The following is a 14,389-nucleotide window of genomic DNA, read 5'->3' as shown; positions in this document are numbered from 1 at the left end:
TTTAAAAACATTGACATTTTTTGTTGGTATTTAGTCACATTTCTTGGAGATATTGATTATAACGTGGCTACTAAATTTTGTATATATTAATTTTGATATAAAATTATGTCAATTACGTCAAATAGATTATACGAGTCAGTTGATTTTAATTATACAAAATGGATCAAGATGGGTCGTGTCGTATTAATTCAACTCTAATTGATTATTAAATAGATTATGTAGGTTGTATTGTACCATCTATTATTTATGTGAGCCGTGTTAAGGAGTTTGGGTCGATTTAATTGAGCAGATCGTGTTTAATTTAATCTGTATAATAAACTACTCATATCTTAAAACTCAGCACCTCTCGTAACAAATGGCATGAAGAAGTTGTTGGGAGCCCGAGAGCAACAGCAGCATGCATACAACACCCATGACATACTGCAAAGTTAGCCCTTGGTTGATCCAAGCCCATTGAGGTATGGATTTTATTATGTTTATATTTTATTCCTTTTACAATTGTCCATATCCCTTTTACGTGATAACGCGTCTATTTTTACATCATTTTATTAAAAAAATGTTTTATTTTATATAAATTAATAAAACAAAATGAAAAAAGATTGTAATTGAATAATTTTCATTAAATGAATAGAAATGATTTATTGTATAAAAAATAATTAACCTAAAAATTCCTTACAACTCTTTTAAAACTGTAAATTACATGATTGATACTTTTATAAAATTGAATTTCATTTTCCATGAATTGACATGTTTACATTGATTGATTATGAATCTCTATAAGTATCATTGTCTTTATTAAATCTTAATCATATTAAGATATGTTGAGACAAACAATGTAAGGAAAACAGAGTGAAGGAATGTATATATATACAAAAAAATCCTAACAACTCTCACCATAGAATATTCTCAAGCTGCATTACAGAAACATTTACATTGTGGCAGAGTTTGTTAAAGGGTGTCGGCCATAATACATTTCAGTACAACCATCCTACCCTCTGGGTAGGTATCAGCCTACTGTAATTCCAGAAGGATCTTCTCGAGAGGCATCTGACGTGGGAGATTTCCTTGAGCCAGCCGAGGCATCTGACGTGGGAGGCTTGCTTGAGTTAGCTAATGAAAAATTTATGAACCGAACTCTCTTAGAAAATTAGGTCTATAAAAGACGACTTATCATTATTTATAAATATGTTTAATATCTTCTTCATATATAATATGAGATTTATTTTTTAACATTTTTCCTCACGTGCAGGTTAATATTTTTTTTAGTCCTTATCATAGGTTAAGTAATATGGGCCCTCATTCGTCCTGTAGCAGGTTCTGATACCATAAAGAAATTTATAGCCTAACTTTTTTAAAAAACCAATTCTACAAGATAAAGTTGCTCATTGTTTATAAGTATGTCCAAGACTTTATCTCCAAATAATAATATTAGATTTATTCCTCAATTGCTTTCTTATGAGCCTCTGTTTGGTGTAGAATACAAAGATATGTTGAGTGTGCCTTCGTTCCTTTTTCACATGGGGAAGAAATTTGCTCCATTATTGTAGAAGGCATTAAATCCATTTGTTGTTTCTATGTCAAGAAATCGACCTAACATATCTTAAAACTTTAAATAGATAGAAATAGAAATAAATAGACAATAGAAAGAAATGAGTTAGGTGCATTTGGATAATGAGCTAAAATGTGATGGATTGATATGAAAGTTGAATAAAATATTATTATAATACTATTTTTTAATATTATTATTGTTTTAAAATTTGAAAAAAATTAAATTGTTTATTAAATTTTGTGTGAGAAATTAAAAAATTATAATGAGGATATGAGATGAGAGTAGTTGAGATTGTTTCTAAATTCAAATGATCGGATAAGAATTTTTTGTTTTAAATGAAACTTTAAAATATAATATTTTAATATTATTATTATTTTGAGATTTGAAAAAGTTCAATTGGAATTTAAAAAAATTGAATTGTTTATTATATTTCGTATGTGAATTTAAAAAAATTATAATGATGAGATAAAATGAAATGAAATTAATGAGAAGAGAATTTTATATTTGAACTTAAAGTTAGCAAACCTAACCTTGCATTTCACATGATGTGACATGAGTGAAAACAAATTGCATACTCCGCATTTATAAAGGGATATTTCGATCTGTCATATAAAGTTTTTATTATACATATCGATCTTATCTTTTATAGTACTTCACGATCCTGAAATTTCTATTTGTCACAGGTGTGGTTGAATTTAGTCTTTGTTTGGTTTATCATTTTGGTTCGTTTTCTGTGTGCTGTAAGTGATGATTGGTTCCTTTCGGACATTCTGGGCTTGAAATTTTCATTTAAATCTTCGTTTATTGTAGGGTACTTATAACAAGAGCATCCTCTTTTGACCAAGATTTCTCTGTCTCAGGTATTATTTATCTTCTTGCAATATCTAAGATGAAAATAACGACTTTTTCTTAGAAGTGTTTTTTTATTCTTGCGTGTTGAAATCAAGCAATTTTTTTTCTCCCTCTCTCATAAGCACGAAATGATTTCGTATGTTAGCTGAGATGGAAATGACTTTTTTTCTAGAGGTTGTCTTTTTGTTGCAGTTTTTTGTTTGAGATTTTCTTTTTTTCTTTTCTTGCGTCATCTGGTATTGGAGGTTGAGCACTGCTTGATTGAGGTTGTTTTTTTTCCTTGCATTAAATGAGATGGAAATTATGGCACGATTGATTTATATTAGAGAAATGATATTTACAGTTTTAAAATATATAAATCTTGTGTACATACTCTTTTCTTTAAAAAAATAAATAAATATATGATTCACATAAAAAAATTATTTTTTAATAGTAAATCACATCATTTTTCAAAGAGAATGTATTCTCTTTATATTATAACATGATTTCTTCAAAAGACTTACTTGTGTGCGAACCATAATGACAGATATTTAATTTATTTTCACCCAGCCAACTAGATTGCATATTGCTGTGTTGTGATGTTTTATAAAAAAGTACAAGTCCCACTCACACTAATTCATTGTCAATTATATATATATATATAAGAAATATTCCAAATATTGAGAATAATAACGCATCGACATAGCTCGATAGAAGTAGAAAAAAGTGTAGTATATAGCGTAGCTCTAAATTTATGAGCTACCTATTTAAAAATTATCCTTTTTTCTTAACATCCATCTTTCTTTGTTTCTTTCTTTTCTTTCAAAAGCCAAATTCCAGCCCTAATATCTGTTTTTTATCCCATAATTCTAGATCACATTCTCCCCGAAATTCCAATCATCATTCACCATGTTTAGATCGAAGAGGCCACCATTATTTTAAGCCATTTCTTGAAACTACACTGTTATACAATGGCTTATCTCTTGATCGATGTTCTCATTGGCCATCCTCATTTCCCATGCATTCCTGTCGTTCCCATTCCCAGCAAATATTGTTTTCTTGAAGAAGTCTTATGTTTTCCTTTTATATATCTTTTCGAAACATACACCATCTCTATTCTTTTTTGTTAATATATTCCATCTCTTTGCATATATGTTTAAATATTTGGGTTGAACTAATTAATGAGAACATCTGGAGATTAGAGTCATTTCAAGATGTTCTCATTAGACCTATTTATACTCTCTCTTTTTTCTTTCCTTAGAAAGAGAGTAAGAAGAAGGATGAACAGGGAAGTTTGGATAGTGAATTGAGATAAAAGTTGAGAAAAATATTGTTGGAATATTATTTCTTAATATTATTATTTTGAGATTTAAAAATTTTGAATTGTTTATTATATTTTATGTGGTAATTTAGAAAAGTTATAATAATAAAATGAGTTAAAAGACTTTTTATAACCAAACCTTTCTAATATTTTATGCAATTTCCATGTTGTCATGGATAAATACTCAGATATTGTAGCCATAACAACATCTAAGTGGAACATGCCAATTATGGCTTGGACATGGACGATACTTGTGCTAGTTATTCTTGCTTATCTCTTGCGAGAATGGACATGGAGAAGGATGAACAGGACTAAGAAACTACCTCCTGGTCCAAGAGGCTTGCCTATCTTTGGGAATCTTCATAAGTTTGGGGAATTTCCTCATTGAGATCTTCATCGACTAGCCTAAAAATATGGCCCCATCATGCACTTGTGCTTAGGCTTTGTGCCCACCATTGTTGTCTCCTCCCCCCAAGCTGCTAAACTGTTTCTTAAAGCGCATGATCTTGTTTTTGCTAGTAGACCACCTAGTGAAGCTGCAAAGCACATGTTATACGGCAAACAAACTTGTCCTTCTCTCCTTATGGTCCTTATTGGAGCAACATTCGAAAGATGTGCACCCTTGAATTGCTTAGCAACCCCGAAATCAATTATGTCAAATCCATGAGGAAAGAAGAGCTTGGCCTACTGGTGAAGTTTATTGAAAAGGCAGCCTCTGATTGTATTGATGTTGATCTCAATGTCCAAGGTCTCATCCATCAATGCAGATATGAGTTGCCTTATGGTATTGGGGAAGAAGGACACGAATAAGGATTTTGATGAGAGGGGATTCAAGGCTTCAATTCAAGAGGGTATGCATCTAGGTGCTACTCCTAACCTTGGTGACCACATTCCTTATATTGGTCCCCTTGACTTTCAGGGGCTGACGCGATGCATGAAAGTTGTTAATAAGATATTTGATGACTTTTTTGAGAAAATTATCGACGCTCATGTCCAATCCAAAGATTTAAATAAAATTAAGGACTTTGTTGATATCATGCTAAGCTTCATGGGGTGTGAAGACTCCGAGTACCGTGTTGAACAATCCAATATCAAGGCCATCATCTTGGTAATCATTCCTTGAACTTGTATACTATTTGATTCAAATTTGTTGTTGATCACTAATTTCCTAACAATGATTTCGTTGCAGGACATGCTTGTAGGATCAATGGATACTATTGCAACATCAATTGAGTGGGCAATTTCAGAAGTCATCAAGCATCCAAGGGTAATGAAGAAACTTCAAAAGGAGTTGGAAGATGTAGTGGGCTTGGAGAGGATGGTAGAGGAGTCAGATTTGGATAGGCTAGAATACTTGGACAAGGTTGTAAAGGAAACCATGAGGCTTCATCCAGTAGCACCTCTACTGATACCCCATGAGGCTACAGAGGACATCACTATCCAAGGCTTCCACATCCCCAAGAAGTCAAGGTTGCTGGTAAACGTATGGGCAATTGGGCGAGACCCAAGTGTTTGGACCGATGCTAATAAGCTCTTAAATCGTGAAGAACCGATATAATCTGTTTAAATTTTATTTGAAGATTACTATACACTATGTATGCTTATGTATGTTATTGTTGGGATTGTAATATTGATATTATTATAAGTTAATATTTTAAAAATATTGACATTTTTTGTTGGTATTTAGTCACATTTCCTGGAGAGATTAATTATAATGTGACTACTAAAATTTGTGGATATTAATTTTCATATAAAATTAAGTCAATTAGGTCAAATGGATTATATGAGTTTGTTGAACTTATTTGCATGAAACGGATCAAGACGGGTCGTGTGGTGTTAATCTAATTCTAATTGACTATTAAACATGTGATACAAGTTGTGTTGTGACATCCTTTATTTATATAGTGGTGTTAAGGTTTTAAGTGATGGGGTCCACGCCCATCTAGAAGGAGGAGCCATTTGCTCTCTCCTTCTTTCAAACAAAGTGGCCACCAACTTTGTTAAAGTTGGTCTTGGTTTGCTAAAGTTGAATTATTTTGTCAGAGAGCATCTGATGAAGTAAGAAAGAGCTCTTTTGTGAAGAGGCAAGGAAAGAAAAAAGAGAGAGCCTGGGTGAGCTCTAAGAGAAAAGAAAAAGAGTTGAGTCAAGTGAAGTGTGATCCTCCTCCTTTGTAATTTTCTCTATGTTCCCCTATTTTGATAGTTAAGTTCTTTTCTGTGGATATAGGCAGTTTCCGAACCATGTTAACTCTTGTTGTCAATTTGTGTGCATGTTTTTGTGTCCTGATTTCTCCAAAAAGTGGTATCAAAGTGTTCTTGTTAGGAAAAGTTTTTTTCTAGAAAATTCGATTTTGGTATGTTGCTCACCAAAGTGTTCTTCTCGATGAAACAAGAACAACGGTGTAAATCGGAGGCCGAAAGAAGACTGCACGTGCCCCCACGAGCCGCCTGAAGATCAAAGAGTGAGTCCTACTCTCACATGCTCCTCCACACACCCAGACGACGTCAGACAGGTCCAACCCAAGTCAGATCGGTTAGGTTAGAGATTTAACGCATGAGAAGCATGCACTCCACTCGCAGCGAAGGCTAAAAGGCGCGTGATTTGCACACGCTGCACACGCCTGATTTGATTTTTTGGTTCTTTCACTGCATTTTGTGCAATTTGAGGCCGATTTTGGCAAAACAAGAGTCTTTCTTAACAAAATCAAGCATTCCAGACACAACTGTGCTGTCCAATTTTGATGATTCCACCTCAAAGATCATGTACTTGTTTTTTGAATTTAGATCCAGTCTAAATTCATGAAGGATTCAATAGTAGGCGCTATGATAAAGCTGACTTCCTCAAACTACAGTCTTTAGAGACCTCGGATGAAGGATTTCCTAAACTGTAAAGATCTATTCGATCCCATAAAAAATGAAGGGGTCAAACCAGATGATTTTACGAATCAAATATGGAAAAAGATGCACAATAGAACTATCGTTCATATCTGACAATGGATTGACTATAATGTCTTTTACCAAGTGGCTGAAGAAACGGATGCCTATGTCCTCTGGAAGATACTAGAGGGTATGTATCAAGCTAAGACTGCTCGTAACAAGGCCTTCTTGGAAGTTGTTACAAGGTGCCATGGCTGTTGATTGAGCTGAAATATTGCATGTTTTAGCTATTTAAAACCAATATATTTTAAATTCTTCATGACACTATTATTGATTTTAGATGGAAAAATAGTTAATAAGCATAAATACGAATTGTAATTTTTAATTGATTGATATCATGTTTATGCTTAATTTTATAACTATGATTTAATTGGACAATATTTCCTCACATATATAGTTTATTTTTATAATCTATTTTTCTTTTAATTTATTTTTTAGTGTTATTTTTCTTCTTCTTATTTTCAGCTTAAATAAAATTCAGATGGAATTCGATTGGAACTTGTGACCAAAAGTGCATATTAACTGAGAGGAACGAAGAGAAGAAATGAAGAAGTGTACTTGGGCAGCTAAAAATAAAGACGAAGACTTTCTTACTTGGTTGTTTAAAGATGCATGAAGAAAGCAACTTTCGGTGGATAAATACATACAATGTAAAAGTCAAGAACAAGTTTGGCAAAAGAAGAAGTGAAGGACAGAAGGGAATGGAGCTGGACGTATACGGAAAGAATGATGGTTGGTGCAGCTAATTGATTGTTTGGCTTTTTACGTTGATAGAGGAGAGGAAGTCGGCTTGATTGAATTGGAGAGAGGCAGAAAAAAAGACGTGGAAAGGCTGGGATTAATTTTCCAAATCAGGAAAATCGGTGGTTGAAAAGGAGAGGTAAGAAGTCGGCTTGATTGAAGGAGTGAAAAAAGGCAATTTCCAGGAGTGTTAACGATGGGAGAGCATGTGATTGATTGGCTGTTTTTGAAGTGAGTAGAGGTTGGTGTGTAAAGAAAGAGAGGTGCCGTGATTAAAGGGGAGTGAAGAGTGGAAAATCGGTGGTGATTGGAGGAGGGAGTTTGGACTTTGGACGACTAGAAGCAGCTTTATATTTATATATATATGTTGCTGGACGGAAGTGAAAAAAAAGGGGCAATCGGTGAGAATTTGAGGGGCAGGTTACGTAAGAGATAGAAGAGAGTTGATGTGTGTTGCTCATAAGTAGAGAGGGAGAGAAAAGATAGTAGAGTCGGTGCAGAATTTTCAACCAATAGGAATTGAGAGGGGTACGTGGGAGATGGAGGTGGAGAGCAATCGGTGTGGGGCTGGGATGTTGTGTTAAACGTGTAGGCTTTTATTAGTTAATTATCCTAGAAGAAGAGATACGGATGGAGAGAAGGAGGCAATCGGTTAGAAGAGATAGGAAAGGGTGAAAGGGATAGGTGGAAAATTGAGAGAGGAAGAGACGTGTAGGTTGGTTGAAGAAAGGGAGAAGAGACACGGATTGAGAGAGTTGAGGGGAGACGGCTGGAAATATTTATTTCTTGGAGATGTGTAGGCCGGCTGGAGTAATTTAATTGGTTGGGGTTTATCTTGGTTGAGAGTAGAGGGACATAGAGAGGGAAGTAGAGTATTGAGTGGAGAGAGTTTGGAATTAATATAGAGAATCCGTGAGTTGAATTTTAAGGGAGAAAGCCGGATTGAATTCAGTTTCTTTCAGCTTCATGTTTGTCATGTACGAAGAAAAAAAAAAGGATTGAGTGGAGGGAGTTTTCATCCATTGATTTCATTCTTATTTTCTACAATTCAATTTCTGGTTCTAATTTATTCCTCTGTATCAGTTGGATTTTCAGATTTTGTTGTTTCTAAGTTATTTCCTAATATTTCTTGTATTTTATTTTAGTTATTTAATGAAGGATATTTTTGTGACTTTTATAGCACTTATAATAAATATGTTTGACTAAATTTTCATACTAAGGTTAGAGGTGAAGTTTAATGATTTAAATATTGTTTTCAAATCCACGTAAAATTTATTCTACGAGCTTGATCAATTGAAAGATTTTATTATTGGATATTTTGATTATCTATATACTCGTCTTGATTCATTGTGATTTCCGAATACAGTGAATGCTTGAGGAATCCCTGTAGTATTCAAATAGATTTATAAATGTTTTAATCATCAATCGTTCATGCTCGATCATAAGCGTCTGTTTTTCTTGATCTTAAGTGCTAAATCTTCCAATTAAACGGAATCATTATTCTAGTTTAATTGAAGTAAATCAATCAGAAACAATATCATAAATTATTAGACGGATCCTCGAAACCTTAGTCTTTCTCCACATCTTTATATTAGATTGTACGTTTCTTTTAATAATTTTGTTTCATTGTCTGAATTCATTTTCTTTATCACAAAAGTCAATCCCTGTGGATTCGATCCTATACGATACTACAACACCTGTATACTTGCAGGTAAAACTGCACTAGATTTTTGATTCAGTAATTTGAGTCAGAGTTTAGTCGCAACAGCTATCACCCGAGGACACATTTGTGGTACGTTATACAAAACTCATGTGAAGATTGGTGTTGATAGCCTCAAAGCAGTGGAAGCGGAGGTATCACCGAATCTGTGGCATAAGAGACTCGAACACATGAGTGAGAAAGGGTTGGATACTCTTGTTAAAAAAGCACTCATCAAAGTTGCCAAAGGTACTGTGTTAAACCCTAGTGATTATTGTTTGTTTGGCAAAGAACATAGAGTCTCGTTTCATTCCTCTGCCAAGAGGAGATCATAGCTGTTGAGTCTGGTACACTCTGTGGTATATGGTCCCATGGAAGAATAGTCATTGGGAGGTAATAGATATTTTGTGACATTCAATGATGATGCTGCACAAAAGGTTTGGGTGTATGTTTTGAAAACAAAGGACCAAGTCTTCGAGCACTTCAAGAAGTTCCACGTCTTGGTGGAAAGAGATACAGGAAAGAAGTTGAAGTTCCTGCGAATGGACAATAGAGGAGAATATATTTCCAAAGAGTTCACCGCATACTGCACTCATTGCGATATCCGACATGAGAAGATGGTGTAGCCAAGAGGATGAATCGGACCATCATGGAAAGACCGAGATGCATGCTCAGTATGGTTAAGTTACCAAAGCCATTCTGGGGTGAAGCTGTTTGTGCTGCTTGTTACCTCATCAACAGATCACCTTCAGCACCACTGGAATTTTAAGTTCCTGGAAAGGTATGGTCTAGAAGAGATGTCTCTTACTCTCACCTGAGAGTATTTGGGTGCAAAGCCTTTGCACACGTATCCAAGGAGCTAAGACAGAAGCCCAATTTTAAGTCAACTCCATATATCTTTGTTGGATAAGGAGATGAAGAGTTCGTATACAAGTTATGGGATCCGTTGATGAAGAGAATTGTCAGAAGTAGGGACATTGTGTTCCATGAAAACCAGCACATAGGAACTGAAACTTCCTCAAAATTAAGAGAGTTTAGGTCTTATACTTTAGATCCAACACCATTACACATTGCCACCTATAATGAGGAGATGCAGGATCAAGATCCAGAAGCAGAAGAAGAAGCTCAGAGTGTCAAGCAGGGGGAGTAAGAACCCTCTTCACCAGAAGCGAGAATACCACCACAAGGGTCAGATGGTGGGGAACCTTCTTTCATTGATGAAGCTCATTCAAGAAGATCAGCAAGAGGCCGTCTATTGATTCCGTCTAGAAGATATCTGAAATCAGATTATATTCTGCTTACTGATGAGGGGGAGCCAAAGAGCTTCCAGGAAATTCAAAATCATCCTGATAAAAGCCTATGGATGTAAGCTATGCAAGAAGAGATGAATTCTTTGCATAAAAATCAGACCTATGAGTTGCTGAAACTTCCTGAAGGAAAGAAATCCCTAAAAAACAGTGGGTGTTCAAGCTGAAGAAAGATGGCCAAGGAAATCTTGTGAAGCACAAGGTTAGATTGGTTGTCACAGTATTCCTATAGAACAAAGGAATCAACTTTGATGAAATCTTCTCACCGGTGGTGAAGATGACCTCAATTCGTGTTGTACTCGGATTGGTAGCTAGCTTGAACTTGGAACTCGAACAGATGGATCTAAAGACAACATTTCTCCATGGAGATCTGGAGGAGGAAATCTATATGGAGCAGCTAGAAGGGTTTGAAGCTCCAGGGAAAGATCACTTAGTCTGCATGTTGAAGAAAAGTCTCTACGGCCTCAAGCAAGCTTTGAGGCAATGGTACAAGAAGTTCGACTCATTCATGGTGAGTCATGGTTACAAGAGAATTGCTGCAAATCAGTGTGTCTATGTTCAAAGGTTCTAGAATGATAGGGTTATTATACTTCTTCTTTATGTTGATGATATGTTAATCATTGGTGAGGATAGGTCCATGATCAGCAAACTAAAGAAAAAACTATCCAAGTCCTTTGACATGAAAGACTTAGGGCCAGCAGAGCAAATTTTGGGCATGAAGATTGTTCGTGATAGGGAAGCCAAGAGATTGTGGCTATCACAACAAAAATATGTTGAACGGGTGATCAAAAGTTTCAACATGGGAGATGCCAAGCCAGTAAATACTCCACTAGCCAACCACTTCGAGTTGAGCAAGAGCTCGTGTCCCTCTTCAAAGAAAGAGATAGAAGAGATGGAAGCAGTCCCCTACTTTTCAATTGTAGGAAGCATGATATATGCTATGGTCTATACAAGACCAGATATTGCTCATGTTGTAGGCATAGTGAACATATTCCATTCAAATCCAGGAAAGGATCATTAGGAAGCAGTCAAGTGGATTCTTAGGGACTTGAAGGGTACGTCAAAGTTATGCTTGTGCTTTGGGGGAGCTAAACCAGTTCTAGAAGGCTATACTGATTTAGATATGGTAAGAGATCTTGATGGTAGGAAATCTAATTTGGGATTTCTCTTCACTTTTGCAAGGGGAGTTGTCTCTTAGAAATCCAAGTTGCATAAGTGTGTTGCTTTGTCTACAATAGAGTCAGAATACATTGTCACAGTAGAAGCTTGGAAAGAAATGTTGTGGATGGAGCGTTTTCTCCAAGAACTGGCAATTAGTCAAGAAGACTACAAGGTACATTGTGATAGTCAAAGTGCTCTAGACTTGAGCAAGAATTCAATGTACCATTCCTGCACTAAGCATATTGATACCCGCTATCATTGGATACGCAAAGTGATGGAACAACAATTATTGAAGCTTGTAAAAGATCCATATGAAAGAGAATCCAGTAGACATGCTAACGGAGGTGGTTACTAGTGAGAAGCTCGAGCTATACAAAGACATAGCCGGGATGGCCTCTAACTAGAGAGTGTTCCCCTCTGATGGGCATAAAGGGGGAGAATTGATAGGGTCCACACCCATCTAGAAGGAGGAGCCAGTTGCTCTCTCCTTCTTTCAAACAAAGTGGCCATCAACTTTGTTAAAGTTGGTCTTAGTTTGCTATAGCTGAATTATTTTGTAAGAGATAGAGGATGCCTGCCTCTCAAGCCTCTCCTATAAAAGGAGAGGCTATCTGATGAAGAAATTACAGCAAGAAAGAGCTCTTGCGTGAAGAGCTGAGAAAATGAAAAAGAGAGAGCCAGGGTGAGCTTTGAGAGAAAAGAAAGAGAGTTGAGTCGAGTGGAGTGTGATCCTCCTCCTCTGTAATATTTCTATGTGTTCCATTATTTTGATAGTGAAGTTCTTTTTTGTGGACGTAGTTAATTGTCGAACCACGTTAACTCTTGTTGTCAATTTGTGTGTGTGTGCTTGTGTCTTGATTTCCCCAACATTAAGTTTTGATTGATTTAATTAAGCAGCTCGTGTTTAATTTAATGTATATAATAAAATAATCATGTCTTAACACGACAAAAATACGGTAGGTAAATACAAAGTATTTTCTATTTTATTAAAAACTCAGCGCCTCTCATATGTACTCCGAACAAATGGCATGAAGAAGCTGTTTGGAGCCCGACAGCAGCATGCATACAACACCCATGGACCTGATGTTTGCCTAGTTATAGAAATGACATACTGTAAAGTTAGCCCTTTGTTGATCAAACCCCATTGAGATATGGATTTATAATCTCTTATTATATAAAAATTTTATGTAAAGTCATTTTTGCGTATTCATTGCGCATTTCATTAATGTGATTGGCTGCGTCATTTTTTTATACAAAATAATTGCTTTGAAATAACATCAATGGAATGCACAAAAAATATGTAAAAGTGACTATACGTAGTAAAAAAAGAACTGTTCATTATTAAATTTTGAAAAAATCGGTAATCTTATATTTCATTGCACATGACCGTATGAAATTTTAATAGTAATTTTACGTAACAACGTAGTCTATTTTTTATTTAAGTAAAAATAAGAATTTTTCTATTTTTAAAAAATAAAAATAAAAATAAATAGATTTTTAACGATTTTTACAATACCTTCCATTGAAAATAAAATTATTTGTACATCATTTTATTAAAAAATGTTATATTTTATATAAAATTGTAAAAAAAATGAAAAAATATTGTAGATAAATAATTCTCCTTAAATGAATTGAAATTATCTATTGTATAAAAAATAATTAACCTAAAACTCCCTTACAACTCTTTTCTAGTTATGAACTTTTCTTTTCATTATGGTTGTTGGCAGTCATTTCTAATTATAATTTTAGTTAGAAACACATTTTTATATCAACGAAAATAAGATAATTGAGAGCATCTTAAATTAATTAAAAAAACATTAGTTCTTTCCTTTAGATTGAATAGGATCACCAACAAAATGCTTAGTAAATCTGAATATTAAGTATTAACAACATTTTCTAATGGTTGGCCATCTTTTGTTTAGATTATTTGCATTCTTTCATCACTTTTATATTGGGTTAATATTTTATTTCATTGTTCACTTGAAAGATAATGATTCCACCAGCCTTTTAATTGACCAATAAAACCTATAACAACAATGTGAGCCATCTGATGATCTGTCTTTCCATTTCCTTTATAAACAGTAGTAACTATAACCATTTCTTGAAAATGATTTAATACTTCATATTCAGATAATCCATCTATGTTCGACTCGTGTATCGAATGGTTAAGTGACCATCAAAAGCATTCGAACACATATGTTTGACGTTCAAACGCTTTTATGCTTTCAATGACGTTTGAATGATTGTTTAATTGTTTGAAATCTTTGTACCTTTTAAACGCTTAATTATTTGTTTGAATGATATAACGAAAAAAATTTTTAAATTATATTAATTAGTATATAATTTTGTGAGGTTTATGTATGATATTTTATAACTAATTTTCTTAATTTTGTTTTTCAAATTTCAGGTTGACAATGTCTTATAGGGGACGACAACATGGCAGACCAAGACAACCCTCTAGCGAAGCAATTTGAGAGAGGACTATTTTGTTGGAATGTCAGGTGAGAATCTGTGACTTTCAGGATCTTCTTTGGGAGGGTTGCTCCTTGCCAGCTGTCTTCTTTGTATGTGGCTGGACACCGATCTTCAACCAGAAGTACGAAGCATGGGACCTTGTTTCCTATATCAATATGTCTATGAGTTTTATAAAGAGCTCAATCAGTTGTTTCATCCGAGATGACGACATACTCGCCGACATTTTCAGCAGAAATACTTGTCGATTTCATTGATAATCCATGATTGCATACAACGTATCCGAACTTGGAGCCCAGGGAGTCTCCTCCCTATGATGGGACGAAGAGCATCAAATAAGAAGATTTATCTAGTTTATTTAAGATCATGAA

General features: G+C 34.7%; 1 pseudogene; it reads left to right on the top strand.

Annotated features, from left to right (window-relative positions):
* Nucleotides 1–2,186: 2,186 nt before the first annotated feature.
* Nucleotides 2,187–5,370, top strand: LOC122306770 (annotated as a pseudogene).
* The last annotated feature ends 9,019 nt before the right edge of the window (nt 5,371–14,389 follow it).

The sequence above is a fragment of the Carya illinoinensis genome, chromosome 4 (assembly GCF_018687715.1).
Source record: "Carya illinoinensis cultivar Pawnee chromosome 4, C.illinoinensisPawnee_v1, whole genome shotgun sequence".
In the NCBI taxonomy this organism is placed as follows: Eukaryota; Viridiplantae; Streptophyta; class Magnoliopsida; order Fagales; family Juglandaceae; genus Carya; species Carya illinoinensis.
The sequence above is the reverse complement of the archived record's forward strand: the minus strand, read 5'-3'. Positions and strand labels throughout refer to the sequence as shown.